General features: G+C 42.6%; 1 long non-coding RNA gene and 1 pseudogene across 2 annotated transcripts in view; one reads left to right on the top strand and one right to left on the bottom strand.

Moving 5' to 3' along the window:
• Nucleotides 1-787: 787 nt before the first annotated feature.
• On the bottom strand, nucleotides 788-906 carry LOC114909136 (uncharacterized; annotated as a pseudogene).
• Nucleotides 907-9,683: 8,777 nt separating this feature from the next.
• Nucleotides 9,684-15,762, top strand: part of LOC108922173 (uncharacterized) — a 37,658-nt gene continuing 31,579 nt past the window's right edge. For both annotated transcript variants that reach the window (XR_001965115.2, XR_001965113.2), the window contains exon 1: nucleotides 9,684-10,190. This is a non-coding gene — a long non-coding RNA (uncharacterized LOC108922173). The remainder of the gene's footprint in view (nucleotides 10,191-15,762) is intronic.

Below are 15,762 nucleotides of genomic sequence, written 5' to 3'. Positions count from 1 at the left end.
CTCCTCCATGGAACTCTCCCTGTTCCAGTGTCTCCCAGGGTACCAACCTCCCCTGATCCCATGGTACCCTAGCCCCTCAGATGTCCCTGCCATTGATACCTGTTTCCAGAACAGTGAGGAGGTCTGGTATGCTGTTCAGGAGCACCTGCACTAGAGAATCCACCACTACAAACAACAGGCTGATAAACATCACTACACCCTGACCTTCCACCTGGGACAAAGGGTATGTCTTTCTACTTGGAACAGCTGCCTCAAGGTCCCCTCCAGAAAACTCAGCCCCTGCTGTATCAGACCCTACAAGGTCATTAGATGCATCTCTCCCATCACTTACTGATTGCAGTTGCCCCCACACTTACATACATATCTGCCCCACTTTCCATGTCTCTCTGCTAAAGCCTTACAAAACCTCACTGCTTTGCACTTCCCGAGGAGACGGCCTATGCTGTCCGCACCCTTCTGAATTCCAAGTGTTGATGTGGGGGCATGTACTCCCTAGTAGACTGGGAGGGGTATGGGCTGGCGGATGGCAGCTGGGTTCCGGCGCACAACATTCTAGACCAGTCCTTCATCACTGACTGCCACAGAGACCATCCAAACTGGCTAGCACCCCATCCCAGAGGTCGCTCCCCTTCCAGAGGTCACAGGGTAGCAACAGTTGCTCATGGGGAGGGTACTGTCACAACCATGCCTGCACCTCACCCAGAAGCACCTGGCTATAATTTGAGCACCTGGCTTCAATTAGAGAAGCTGGTTATAAAGAGATCGGGTGTATTTAGGGTGGTATGGCCATTTACAGCACCTGGTATTCCCAGGTGGTCTCCCATCCAAGTAGTAACCAGACCCGACCCTGTTTAGCTTCTGAAATCGGACAAGATCAGGCATATTCAGGGTGGTATGGCCGTAGTGGTATAGTGGGATGGACCAGGTCCTGCTCTCCAGTGGGCCTGGGGTTTGAGTCCCGCTTGGAGTGCTTTGTGATGGACTAGTGTCCCGTCCTGGGTGTGTCCCCTCCCCCTCCAGTCTTTCACCTTGTGTTGCCGGGTTAGGCTCCTGCTCTCCGTGACCCCATATAGGACAAGTGGTTTCAGATGATGATGATGATGATGGTTATAAAGAGTATTACTTCCCAGTTGCAGAATCTCATCTGTGACAACCATCTCCTCTATGGTCTTGTATCCTTCTATGCTACCTTGTTTCATATCTGTTCACTCTCCGTCCCCTTATCCTGCTCCCTGAATCTGACGACCTGCTTCATCACTCAACCACATCTTTTGATTCTCACTATCACCCCACTTGCCAATCTACCAACCATTTGCCTGTCCCCAACCACAAGTACCTGTCAGATCCCTCTTTCCTGAATAAATGATACTGCACTTGGGTCCAGCGTCCTCCACATGCTCTGTTCCCTGTGAGATACAAATAGTTATCGACTTATATGTGACTTAGGATGAGATACCTGTGTCAGCTGTCCCGTCAACCTTATTGTATTATTTGAATCCCAACGTTTGCTCATGATGTCTAACATCTCCTCCCTCTGCTGTGCAACAGTGTCAGATGGCCAATGAGTTAGAGGGCAGCTAAATTCTTATTGATTCAGTTTATCAGCATTCGTGATTTGTCATTTTTACAATGACTAGCAAGTGGAAACATAATTATGATAATTATATCATAATCAGACAGGTGTGGAAGATCATGAATGAACTGCAGGGTTTATTTACAATGCAATAGGAATCAGTCTGATGTCTGTGCTGTGAGATAATGAAAACTTGACTGCAAAATGACAGGGAGACTTAGAAGATAGATGACTAAATCACTCAGAAAACATGATGAAAAGGATACTCACAGTCCAGTAATTTGGCACTGAGGGCACTCGGAGAACATGACGAAGATGCTGAAAATATCATACAGGTTCATATTCTTTGCCCGTTTTGAGGTACTCAACAATGAACTACTGGGTATTAAACTGACTGGTGGGAACACACAGAACCCTCCATTCATGGTCGCACCTGCAGTTGTGGCAAAGACTTTTGGGAAAACAAATCCACGGAAATCAGCCTGCCCAGACAACATCCCTCGACGGGTACTTAGAACCTGCTCATCGGTGCTAGCTGATGTTTTTACGGATATATTCAATCTGTCCCTTGCACAAACCTCAATTCCCACCTGCTTAAAGAGGACCACTATCCTGCCGCTGCCAAAAAACAACAAAGCATCCTACCTCAATGACTATCGAGCCGTCGCACTGACTGCAATAGTTATGAAGTGCTTCGAGAGAATCGCCATGAGGTACATCCAGACCATCACTCCAGACACTCTGGACCCTCTCCAGTTTGCATACAGACAGAACAGATCCACAGAGGACACCTTCAGCATAACAATACACACTGCCCTCACCCACCTGGAAAAAAAGGACAACTACGTTCAAATGCTGTTTATTAATTACAGCTCAGCATTCAACACAATGATACCTTCGAAGCTCATCAACAAGCTTCACAATCTTGGTGTGCCACCCACCCTCTGCAACTGGGTTCTGGACTTCTTAATGAGCAGACCCCAGTCCGTTAGAATTGGGAACAACACGTCCAGGTCAATAATCATAAACACAGGAACTCTGTAGGGCTGCATGCTGAGCCCCATGCTCTACGTACTCTTCACCCATGATTATGTGGCCTCCCAGAACAACACCAGCAACATCAAATTTGCTGATGATACAACAGTCATTGGACTGATAACGGGAGGCGATGAGTCGGCATACAGGAGGGAAGTGGCTGACCTAGTGAAGTGGTGCCACGACAACAATATCTCCCTCAGTGTCAACAAAACAAAGGAGTTGATAGTGGATCCACAGAGAAGGAGGGGGCAACACTCATCACTGCATATTGATGAGACAGTGGTGGAGAGGGTGGGCAGCTTCAGATTCCTGGGTGTTCACATTACAGAAGATCTCACCTGGTCTCACAACACTACACATCTGGTCAAGAAATCACTTCAGCGTCTGCACTTCTTGAGAAGGCTGAGGAAATTTGGCATGCCAAGTCGAATTCTCAGAAGCTTCTATAGGTGTGCAATCGAGAGCGTCCTCACCAGCTCTTTCACAGTGTGGTTTGGAGGCTGCACAGGACAGGATCGTAAGACGCTACAGCGAGTGGTGAAAGCCGCACAAACCATCTCTGGAACGTCCTTACCATCACTGGAGAGCCTATACCAGGCCAGAACCATCAGGAAAGCCATTAACATCATCAAGGACAATAGTCATCCCCAGCACAGCCTTTTCACACCCTTACCATCAGGTAGATGCTACAGGAGTGTTAAAGCCAGAACTTCAAGGCTGAAAAACAGTTTTTACCCACAGGCCATCAGGCTTGTGAACGACACCCATTCACCTCTCCACCCATCACGGCAGATACAGATTACCCTCTGAGCCTGAGAGGTGCCAACTACCCCCATCCCTCCAACACACACATACACATCCACAACACCAATAACATCAGAAACCACAGACTACCTCTGCATAGCTTACGTACACAAATACACACCCCCTTTCAGCTGCGAATAGACCCAATCTACTCTGCAGGACTTTGCACATGTACGTCTTCCATGTTTACATTGCGCACTGCACACTTTATATATGTATATAACTTTGTTTCTTGGATTTTTGCACTAACAGTAATTTTAGTAAATTTGTGATTTACGCCTTGTGTTTTTCTTTCCTTATGTCCTTACAATTTATGTCATAGGCTGCTGAGAGGATTCATAGAGTAAGAATTTCATTGTATGGTGTAACAAACTGTTTACTGTACACAAGAAAATAAACTCTTGAATCTTGAATATAAGTAGCAGGAAGACCAGCCCATGGGACACAGGGCAGAGCTTTCAAGCAAGGCAAGAGCATAGGTGTGTATTTTCTGAGAATAAATTCCCAGTGTGACTCTTGCCAATTTCTCTTCTAAAGTCCATGATGTAAATTGAACTCAAGAGGAATGAATTCTGCTCATTGGCCCAGTTGGGACAGGGGACTGTTTACCGGCCACTGGTGGTATTACACTCTAAGGTCGCGACAACTGTAGTGGAATTATATTGTTCTGTTTTTATTTTAACATTTTACCGGCCACTGGTGGTATTACACTCTAAGGTCGCGACAACTGTAGTGGAATTATATTGTTCTGTTTTTATTTTAACATACATAATGCGTGAAACTGCATAAAAAGTGTTATAGAACGCAGCAGTCATGCATTTTAATTGTTTGCAAATCTTTGTGCTTTTTATAATACAGTATAGGGTTTTGCAGCTTACGATGAAGTCCACTTACAAGGAGGTTGTTTTGCAGTCTGTAGACCTGAACAAAACTTCTAAACAGTCATATTCAGTTCTGCCAACGACATTTATAAGTAATCTATACAATACAATACACTTTAATACAATGCACTCATTGTATTTTTCTGTTGTTTTGGACAAAAAAGTCTGCTAAATGAATAAATGTAAATTTAATCTCCTTTTAGTGAACATTAAAATGACAGTTTCTGATCATATGAAGCTGCATGAGTGTGTCTGAACAATTAAACGTTGATGAGTGGTTTCTTCCATCTTCAAGTTATACTTTTCTACATTTTATCACACACACACACACACACACACACACATTTTCAGAACCGCTTGTCCCATACGGGGTCACGGGGAACCGGAGCCTACCCGGCAACTCAGGGCGTAAGGCTGGAGAGGGAGGGAACACACCCAGGACGGGACGCCAGTCCGTCGCAAGGCACCCCAAGCGGGACTTGGACCCCAAACCCACTAGAGAGCAGGACTGTGGTCCAACCCACTGCGCCACCGCGCCCCTGCGCCCCCCCCCCCCCTACATTTTATCCTTCAATAAATATTTTGCACATGTGGTAGAATGACCAGCAGATGGCACAAAAGTTTTGCGTTTCTTACAGTGTCGCCCATTTCTTTTTTCAAATTGAATCCTTATGCTTCTGATTTTCCTTATAACTGCCATTTTCTTTGCACGGTGTCCCCCCTTCACCCTTCAGTTCCTCAGTTTTTTCAGCTGTTAAAGAAAGCATCCATAAAGCCCAAAAAAGGTGGATCAAGTAGCTAAGAAAAGAAAATAAATGAGAAAAGGGTTAAAGACCTACACGATTCAGTCTGTAGATCATCCTACACATTATATGTTGTACGCATATATTTTTTGCTTATGTTCCCCAGTGAACATCATAGTCTTTTTCCAGCTTCAGCTCTCTCCTTTGACTGCCCAGCCAGATCACAGTCTCTGTCCCAGATGCCAACTCAAGAGGAAATGATTACATAGCCTGTGTGTGTCTGAGAGACTGTAAAGGCATCCAGGGGTCACTATATCTGGCTCTGTTTTGCATTCACGTAGCTTCTTTCTTTCTTTCTTTCTTTCTTTCTTTCTTTCTTTCTTTCTTTTATTATTCTGTAACCATGCTTGTCTGTCTACAGAATATCCTCATTATAATGTACAACCACATATCTGAAAAAGATGTAAAAAAATTTTATATTTCTACAAAAATGAAAATGTCCAAATTCAAATATAAAGTTTCTTATGTCCACTTCAAATGTTTAATACCCTCTGCCAGTTGTTCTATGTGCGTTGTCAGTTTACACTGGCACTCCTTTCTATTCAAACTTTTCACCTGCCCCATTTCAGCAGGCAAATGCTGCACTTGATGGCTGGGCTCCTGTTGCTTTTATTACATGCAATGAACAATTATCTTAAAATTTCACCTGGAATTCTTTATCCTCTTAACTGAATTTTAATATCTTGACATAGAAGTGAAAAGTAAGGTTCAAACAGAGGAGACTTTCAGCAGACTGTGAGTGACTCTGGATTTGTGGTACTATATGCCAGTGGCTTACAGTAGTTGATGTGCTGTGAATGAATTAAAATACACACACACACACACACTCTGAACCGCTTGTCCCATACAGGGTCGCGGGGGAACCGGAGCCTACCCGGCAACACAGGGCGTAAGGCCAGAGGGGGAGGGGACACACCCAGGATGGAACGCCAGTCCGCCGCAAGGCACCCCAAGCGGGACTCGAATCCCAGACCCACCAGAGAGCAGGACCCGGTCCAACCCACTGCGCCACCACGCCCCCTGAATTAAAATACATTTTTCATTATGTCTCCTTCACAGCTATCAACCGTTGTGAATGAGGTTCTCTTTATGCTGCGAGAAGCTCTTTGCCTTGGGATAAGGGTTGATAGTTATCAGTGTGTCTCTGATGTTCACCTCATATTGTGGTCATTTTTCAGCTTTCTGCCAGATACCACTGTTTTGAGTTATATTCATATCAGCAAAGTCCACACACGCGAGCTGTGCGCTACCTGCTTCTCCTTTAAATCCTATCGATTTCCCTGTTTCACAGCAAGCCTAATGCAATCAATACCCCTGGCTTCTCAAGATCAGTAGCCAGCGAACATTCCTCTCTCTCTCCAGCTCTTGTAATGATTGTCCTTGGCCAGGAGGATAATCTGCATTAGTAGTGAAGTGATTTTAATGGAATTGTTCAGCCCAGCTGTAATTGTGTAAATATGTTTGCAGGGGTGTTTAGCTATTTAATGAAGGTGAATGAGAATTCTACATGTCTTTCCCTTGACTTTTCATTATGTCTTTGATGCCCATGTTCAGTTGACCTTATTTCTGCATTTTGCTGTGCCACACATATGAATACTGCTTTCAAGAGTAGTTGTTTAAATTTCACCATATGCCATTTATATACACACACACATTATTCTTTAAAATGATTCAATATTAAAAAAGACTGTCTGGCCTTGCAGCCTCTGCCATCAAACCTCTACAGCTGATACAGAATGCTGCTGCCAGAGTTGTGTTTGACCTGCTGAAGCGTTCCCACGTATCTCCCCTCCTTGTCTCTCTGCATTGGCTTCCTATAGCTGCCTGGATCAAATTTAAGATTCTGGTTATAGCCTACAAAACATCAATGGATCTATAAGACCTGATCATGCGGTACACCCCCAACCAAGACCGCTACGCTCCACCACCTCTACCTGCTTGGTGGTCCCACGAATGAAAGGTACAAAATCAAAAGCACAAAGGTTTTTGGTTCTGGCACTGATGTGGTGGAATTACCTCCCTCACTCAGAACTGCTTAATCTCTCTCTGCATTTAAGAAGGATCTTAAAACTCACCTCTTTCAGGCTCATTTCTCCCATGATCTCTTATGTGCATGATAAACATGTAAATGTTTATGTTCAATAATTTTGTCATTATAAGTGTTGAATAATGTGACAAATTAAATTGCTCTGTCTGCATTCAAGTCTTTCTTTCTGTTGATTTAAAGCACTCATTGTATTTTTCTTTAAGATGTACATCACTTTGCAGAAAAGTGTCTGCTAAATGTATGAATTTAAATGTAAAAATGTTGCTATGCTGTTTGTGAAATATATTTTATATAATATAAGTGAATATAGTTTTTGAGGATAGTGTGCTATAAACTCCTAAGGACAGTTGTTACCATGGCGACTGATGGTTGCCATAATTTTACATGGGTTTAGAAAAGGTGGCTCAAATGTTTTCCCATAGAAAACCTTACACTTGCGGATGCATACTGAAAACTTTATCACAGTTGAGAATCATAAAAACGTATAGTTAAGCAGAGATAGATGTTATAATTTTAAAGTACAGTATAATGACTCACAGATAATAAAAACTGCATTTGTACAATAATCTGTTCACAACAAAGTGCAATTCATTGTAATACTGATTTTAAAGCTTTCATCTTGAAGTCTACATGTACATTTATTCATTTAGCTGAGATATATCATACTGTACCTTGTGCTTCCTCCCATCCATTGCAAAAGCCAGCTTTCTTTCACTTAAAACTCATCCCTATCACCTAGCCACTGTTTTGTCTAATCTAATGTAGTCTGCAGTGTGGGGGCTACTGGCAGCATGAGGATGTTGCTACTGGAGTTGGACCCATGAAACACAGTAGCTTATATAGCTGAGTTTGTTCAAGACATATATTAACTACTCACCACACAAAATAGAAGTTGAAATTTTAGCTTTATCTATCACCAATAAGAAGATCTGTTCAACAACTATTGAAACAGGTCCTCAGGAGTCTACTGTGGCAGTATGCATTTGGCAGTAATTGCAGAAATGTAATTAGGAAGATTAAAAAATAAATAAATAAATAAAACCAGCACTGTGGTGCAAAAATCTAATGCTTCACAACTCTTGGGCCATGCGTTTGGCTGTGGACTTGAATCTGTGTTAGCTCTGTGTCTGTTCTCCCCATCTTCATGTGGGTTCCCCAAGTTGTACCGATTTCCTCTTACAACCTAAAAACAGTTGTTTCTAGTGAATTGGTGACACTAAATTGTCTGTAGTGTGTGTGTGTGTGTGTGTGTGTGTGTGTGTGTGTGTGTGTGTGTGTGTGTGTGTGTGTGAGAGAGAGAGAGAGAGAGAGACAGAGGGAGGGAGAGAACAAATGAATATGAATTATTCCCCTGCAATTGACTGGAGTCCTGTTGGGGGTGTATCCTACCCTACCCTATGCTTACAGAATAGGCTCAGGACTCTGAATTTGATAAATGATTATTGCAAATGAATTAATGTCAAAAGTTCACCTATTCAATAAATGTGTTGTATTGTGGAAGAAACAAAATCACAGTCTAAATGTAAATAATGTGGTATATTCAAATACTAACAGCTTTATATTTTTATTCAGTAAATACTTATTTTTGAATATCTGGAAGTGCTAAAGATTGAGTAGTAACATTATACACAAGAAGATGTGGAGGCATAAATTACTGATTAAATGAAAACTGACATCTTTTAATAGCCTTTGTTAAATAAGTATTGCATTTGGTTGCCTTCCTATTTAAGCAGGAATAAAACATAAAAAATAAATAACAGAGATTTAAAAAAGACTAAAAAAATCCAGAAAATACCTTGTGTTTAGATCTACGAGGCAGGGGAAGGAATTTTAATTGATTCGAAGACCTGGTGACAAAAATGTGAACTCCAGCTCAACCTTGAACCAAACTTCCCAGATCTTCTTCCCTTCCCCCTTCCCTGTGTCTCTTTCCCCCTTCTGTCCCCCTCTCCTTTTTCTTGCCCTCCCTTTCCCTCTCTCCCTCTCCCTATTAGCCTGCAAGCACTGTTTCATGTCTCTGTGTCAGAGGGATACATATTGAGAGAGAGAGACAGAGAGAGAGAGAGAGAGAGAGAGAGAGAGAGAGAGGGGGAGAAGGAGGGAGAAGCATGCAAGGAGGGGATGGGAAGGAAGAGCCAGGAGAGAGCATTTCGAGTTCAAGTGCATGTGTAGGAAACTGCCTGAATAGCAATGAGAAGGAAAAGAAAATGTGAGAGAAAGGGGAGGAGCTGAACTAACAAAGTAATGAAACCAGACTGAAATCCCAGAAATGCATATAAAGGGAGGAAAATAAGACAACCGGAAGGAGTGGGGGGAGTCTTTTGCTCCCCTCCCCTTCTCTCTCCATATATATACTCCTCCTCTTTCACTCCCTCTAAGATATTTCTTCACAAGCCACCCCCTCCCCCCTTTCTCCTCCCGTCCTACCCTGTGCGCACATTGACACACTCTCTCTCTCACACACACACACACACACACACACACACACACACACACATACACGCACACGCACATGCACATGCACACGCGCACACACACACACACACACACACACACACACACACACACACACACACACACATTTGCCGACTCCCTCCCTCTCTACCTCACGCTATGCTCTCGCAGAAACCACACCAGTCTTAGACTTTTTCCTTTTACCCTCCCCGTGTTTGTGTTTTTGCTAGCGGATAGAGAAACTGGCCCCACGCTGCTCCGCATGGCTCACTTCAACCCAGCCTCCAGAAAAGGCCACCACTGCCCGCCTGTTTCTAGGCGCTGCCTGCCGGCCTTGCTACCCATGCCATTTTTTTTGTTTTGTTTCTCTACATTTTATTTCCTCTTTTTAGTTTTTTTCTTTTCCTGGCCTACCCCCTTCTCCTGCGTCTTAATAAAGAGGAAGAAAAGGCAAGTGAGCAGTGTCCATGAGGAAAAAAGAAGGGAGTGAGGAGGCAGAAAAGAGAGAGAAAATGAAGAACAGGATCTGAGTGAGGACTGGCACTGTGCAGCGAGACAAGCAAAGAGGGAGAGCGAGGGAGCGAGAAAGGGTGAGAAATGGCCGAATGGGAATCGGGTGAAATAACGGGAAAAGGGGAGAAATGCTTACAGTCATCCAAAATGTGCTGGTATTCTTTCTCTTTTTAATTTTGCCTAATTTGTCTCTTCTTTTAGGAATAATCTCTCCTAATCCGCTTCTTCTCTGCCCTTTCAGTCTGCATGTTTGCTCTTAACATCTTTTCCCCATCTTAATCACCCCTTCACTGTACTTTCCTTCTATTCTGACTAACTCCGATTTCTTCCATGATTCTTAACATTTGAAAAATTACATTTCTTGAACTGAAGATGTTAATCCTGTCTCTGTCCCTTTGCATTCGCATCAGTTTTTTTGCCTGTTCTCCTGTTTTTCTTTGCAAATTGAAATGCTTTGCCCTGGATTTTGGTGCCTGGATATTGTTGTTGTTGTCTAGCTGTTCCTGTGGACACTGCTCTCATGTGAGATTTAGATTCCATCTGTGTACTCATGAACACAAGCTGCAGTACAGGGGCCCAGAAGTGGGAAGCTAAAAGAGGACGATAGGCAAGGTGGGGGTCGATCTTTTTTAGCTCATTTTACTGTGTTACTCCACGCTGCTTCATTTGTGTATTTTCAGAGTTTTTACTGATTTGTGTGCATGAGAGAACCATCAGTTTTTATCTTAATTCGCAATCACTCAGACAATTTCTATTTGCTGTCGAAAGAGACATCATCGAAAAAAGAAACAAGGCAAACAAAACGTAGTCCCATTCCTAAGGGGGTCCCCCCTTTCCATAACATGCTCCTCCCATCTTTCTTTCACTCCTCTGTTCGCCATTTGTCAATCTGTGTCTTCGCCGATCTGTCTATACTTGGGTCTACCGTTTAAAAAGGAACATAAACGACAATCCCTCCAACTGTGCGTCAAGCTTATTACAAACTGAGTAAGTGCTAATGCTGCGCTCTCACCGATGGTGCTGTCTCACCGTCCTTCAGCCTTGCCTTCCATTGTTTGATTTGTATGATTTCCATGCGTCTGCCAGACCACACATGTGTGCAGGATTTCTCTGTCCACTGCGTACGCCACTGTTCTGCATCTGTGGAGAGACATTGTGTTTTCTGATGGCATGCTTCCTCGGAAAGGCCACCCTCACATTCCATGCATGTGTGGCAGAAGGTCCCAGTGACAGAAGATCAGGTGTGACTGTATGGCGATTATTACAAGATTGTGCAAAGTTAACTATCTTCATTCAAATCCCCATAACCCACTAATCCTTAAACATACCCCTGCTTGACAGGTTCTGCTGCTGAACCTACTGGGATCAAAATCTATTTGAATATTGTTTTGTTTAAATGACTTTTGACCAAAGTGACAAATACTCCAACAACTCCACCACCAAACTTTTCTACTGACATATTAACACAGTGATACCCTACCTAGTGATGCCTGGGAATAGATGGAGAGTAGGACTAAAGTGCCCTTCAGTCAATTGCTGTATCTGTGTACCATGTGCCATTCATGACCAGGACAGTTCAGGCTGTTTAATCTGTGTATTAAAACAATCTACCCACTGCACTGATAGTACTAGTGTGATTTTTAGACCACTCCCATTAAAGAACTCCAGGTGCCACTTAGTTTTTCACAGCGGTATAATGTGGCTTATGGTTTAGCATTTAGTACAATTATGGCAAATACTTCATTGTAGCTACACTGTTCAGTGGAGTGCATGTTTCAAGACGGTGTTTTTGTGCACCATTTTGGTAACACCGTTTTATATTGCTTATTTCTTTTGTTAGTTGGAAATTTACATTGTTGTTCTGCTGGTTTCCTGATACATGGTTGATACAGAGGCATTATTTTAATGTTTTGTAATTGTCTCTCATGACACCTTTTACTTGTGACTCATCATAAGGTGTATTGTGCCAGCATCGATCTGTAAAATGTCCTTACAAATTCAAATGAGAAAGACATGTAACAGAGGTCAAGAACAAAACAACAGATATACTAAGCATAGGTGTCTGAGTACCAGTTGGGATTTTAAAGTCTGTCTTCCTTTAAATACAACAATTCAGATTAATATTAGATATTTTTCTTCAAGTGATTTTTGAAATCCTCAGACTGTAGATGTTCTGCTTTTTCATGAAATTCCGGTCTCCGTAAAACAATGTTCTCAAATGATCCAATTGAATATGGCACACTGACAATTAAATTATACAGTTGCTCAATAATATGACTACCTATTATATGTGTCATATGTGTCTTTGTCAGTTTTAACAATGAGTTCTCACCCTATACAGCAGTCATTTAACTACAGACCAGTGATGGCACTCCTAAAGAACACGTTAAAACAAAGCACCAAGCGGTTCCGATCACCATACAATCAATACTGCTAATGTGTTTCACTTTATGAAATATTACTCAGCAGGTCTATGAATTATGCAGTGCTCAAGGGGTTACTTGCCACAGGCTACGGAGCCTCGTGTGGGGGGAAGCATGTGATCATCGCCCACATACTCCTGTACTCATGGCCCATGTTAAGCAAATCCCAGAGGAATCAGTGTTCCAGACTGCGTCAATGTCATCTTGCCTATACTCAGACATTTTCTCAAGTATGCTAAGGCCACAGAAAAATATAACACCTTTGCATTAAGAATGCTCTCCTTGCAGTGTCTCTCCACCGTAAATGCTGTCACTTTAATGTAAACCCATCAATTTTTTTAATTTACTTTTAAGTCTGTTTAACTACCAAGTGCAAATTTCCCTTCCTTTAACTGAATACTATGTATCAGATCCTTTGTCCCATGATATTTTGTCCCGGCATTCCTTGGTATTATGTTTCCTAGCTTCCTTCATGTAAGGTTCACCTGGCTGTATGTGAAAGTTATTTGTCAGACACTGGAGTGGGGTCTCTGGATACCATGTGCTCTCCCGTATCCAAATGACGCACTTCTGTAATTTTAACCCCTCAAATGCTGTGCACAACATTGCTGTGTCTGTTTCACAGCACCTGGGTGGTGCAAGAGATCATGGGTTTGATCCCTGCTCAGTCTGTGTGGGTTTTGCGTGTTCTTTCTGTATCTGTGTGGGATTATTTTGGGTGCTCCAGTTTCCTCCTACAGTTCAAAGGCATGCTGTTCAGGTGAATTGGTGACTGTAAAAAAGCTGCCCATAGTGTGTGTGTGTCTGTGATTGTTAGGGACAGCGTCTTTCACTCGTGTATAGATTTATAGAGTCATTATAAGTAGTGTATCTAGCAGTGTAAGTCACCTTGTTGAATAAGGGGTGGACTGATAACACTACATACTGTTCATTGGAAGTCGCTTTAGAGAAAAGAATCTGCTAAATGAATAAACGTAACCGTAACGTATGTTTGCGATGAGGGCATCAAGGGCCAAAATTTTGGAGAGCTTTAGAACTCACTTGTTCTCACTGTTGTTTCTCCCATTATGGATTCCCATAGCATCTCTCTTTCATGTCTTGGAACCATATTTTTAGTATTCATTTCTTTAGTTTAGTTGAAGAGCTGAAAGCAAAGGTACTCTCTGAAAAATGTAAGGGACCAGTGCCAGGATAATAAACTGAATTTGGTCTATACTGTATATACCTGTGGATCCTCAAATAAACATAGCATCCTGGGTAGTACTTGAACAGTAAATGCTGTGAGATGAAAAGTAGGATCCACACTGAACAAACCTAAACTGTAGTAATCAGTAGACTCATAGGTTAAGTTGAATGAAACAAATGTACATGTAAGTGTATTGTATACACTGCAGTAAGCAGTCTTTATATTCTTTAGTTCAAGTGATAGTTCCAAGGTCAAGTTGCCCTTGAATTCAATTTTTTAGCCTTGGAGCTTTCACAATTCTTAAATAAAGGTGGATTTATGTTTTGAGCCAGGTCTTGTGTTTCTATTGTGTCTTGTCCTAAGGCAGGTTGTGTAGTGGTTAGAACTGTTGCTTTGCCTAAGAAGGATGAGTGTTTAAATCTCATCTCCAACAGCAGTACCCTTGAGCTAGGTACTTAGATGAAATTCTTCTCGGTAAAAGTTACATGGCTGTGTAAATGGGGGAATAATTGTAAGATGCTTTAGATGCTTTATGGGTATCTATGTTTGCTGTTATGTACAATAATCTTCTGCAGCGTCTTGGACTTTTGTTCCACTGGTACTGTACCACACAGTGAGAACCTTAGTAGTGGTTTAAATAATTTTAAAAGGCAACCCAGCACAATCCCTGTTATGTACAATGCACTTGTTCTGCCCATTGCTATAGAATTTGAATTTTGATACAAAGCAGCCCGGTACATTTTAGCTGGATGCCTCCTATAGGCCACTGTTTAGCTATGCAGACAGTCCTGTTCATGTATTCATTGTACATAAGTGTCTTGCAATCAATTAACTAAATTATAAAATACAATTATAAAGTAAATAGATTTGCTCAGGGAGCTAGTGGAACCTGCTTACTGCCTGACACGGCGGCAGTGTGTGAGTTAAAGTCTGCAGGCCATAGGAATGTGTTCAGGTCGACAGTGAGAATTCCTCAGTGATGCATTAGTAGGTCACGGCGCTGACAAGAGGCGGCCGCTTATTTTAGCACGCTCTCTCCTTTTGACTATCTTTTCACTCTTCTTTCTGCCCATCTACCTTTCATCCCGTGCATGTGTTCTTCCACTCTGTTTCATTTTTCTGTTTCTCAGTATCTTCTGTCGCTAATCCCCCCTTCAACCCCGCCTCTACTTTCATGCACATGCATCTGAAAGCCTGGGGTGCTGGGGGTTGGGTGAAGGAGAGACAAGAGAGGCTGTGTGTCCTTTGAATGCAGAGCAGCGTATGCCTTGTCAAGGCTCCCAGTGATGCAACTCATATACGGGTAAAATCACGCCTTGCATTAATCCTGGGCCATTGCTGTTCAATGGAAGGTTAAACGAGTTACCAAACAACCTATTTTTGTCTAACTAAGTACAGAAACTTGCCCCTGTGATATACAACCAGACATGTTGGCAGGGTGATCTGTCAGCTGTGCTAAGCAGTGGATGGATGGATACTCTTACTGACAGATAAAAAAGCAACTAAGGGACATCAAGTAACAGAAACACCAAAGAAAACAACACAAATGCTAACATCCTCAAAACTGACATATACACCAGCCATCTTATTGCCATCAGTGAGAGTTTGACACTCCAACATGCTTTCCAGCTGACTCACAAGATTTCTGAACTGGCTGTCTTAACACAAGACAGGTTCCCTCAATAAGGGGCTTACTTTCACTTGAATGAAATTACTGTATGTCTCGCTGTTTGATGCAAGTACACAAAACATACAGTGGCACAAACAATGACTACCTCCAACCAGTACAACCATGGTCTTTGTGGTGTGTGGTGTGCCAGTACTATGGTACCACACACAGAGAAGTAGGCTGTGTGGGCAGGGCAGGGGGAGTCACACAAGTGATGTCAGACACTATGACAGGTTGGTGTGTTGGAACATGACAATAAATGTCACAGTACAACAGAAAGTGTGGAGGAGACATCAGTGGTAGATAGGTTTGGGCAGCAGGGATGGGGGCAGGACGAACAGAGACGTAGAGGTAGTGGTTCAACAAATATG

The sequence above is a fragment of the Scleropages formosus genome, chromosome 18 (assembly GCF_900964775.1).
Source record: "Scleropages formosus chromosome 18, fSclFor1.1, whole genome shotgun sequence".
Lineage (NCBI taxonomy): Eukaryota > Metazoa > Chordata > Actinopteri > Osteoglossiformes > Osteoglossidae > Scleropages > Scleropages formosus.
The sequence above is the reverse complement of the archived record's forward strand: the minus strand, read 5'-3'. Positions and strand labels throughout refer to the sequence as shown.